Below are 469 nucleotides of genomic sequence, written 5' to 3' on the forward strand. Positions count from 1 at the left end.
CTGCACTCGAAGTGGATTTTCTGGAGCTACAGAAGCCCAATTGGCGCGCTCTCAACGGCGTTGGAAAGTAGACATCCTGGGCTTTCCAGCAATATATGATAGTCCATACTTTTCCCAAGATTTGATGGCCCAAACCGGCGTTCAAAATCACCTCAAGAAATCCCAGCGTTAAACGCTGGAACTGGCACCCAAATGGGAGTTAAACGCCCAAACTGGCACCAAAGCTGGCGTTTAACTCCAAGAAGAGTCTCTACGTGCATGAAATTTGCTTCATTGCTCAGCCCAAGCACACACCAAGTGGGCCCGGAAGAGGATTTTTATGTCATTTACTCATTTCTGTGCACCTTAGGCTACTAGTTCTTATAAGTAGGACCTTTTTCTATTGTATTAGAAGACTTTGGTAGCTATCTTCATTTTGTATGCTATCTTAGATCCTTGGGAGGCTGGCCATTCGGCCATGCCTAGACCT

Source organism: Arachis duranensis, chromosome 10 (assembly GCF_000817695.3).
Source record: "Arachis duranensis cultivar V14167 chromosome 10, aradu.V14167.gnm2.J7QH, whole genome shotgun sequence".
Classification (NCBI taxonomy): Eukaryota; Viridiplantae; Streptophyta; class Magnoliopsida; order Fabales; family Fabaceae; genus Arachis; species Arachis duranensis.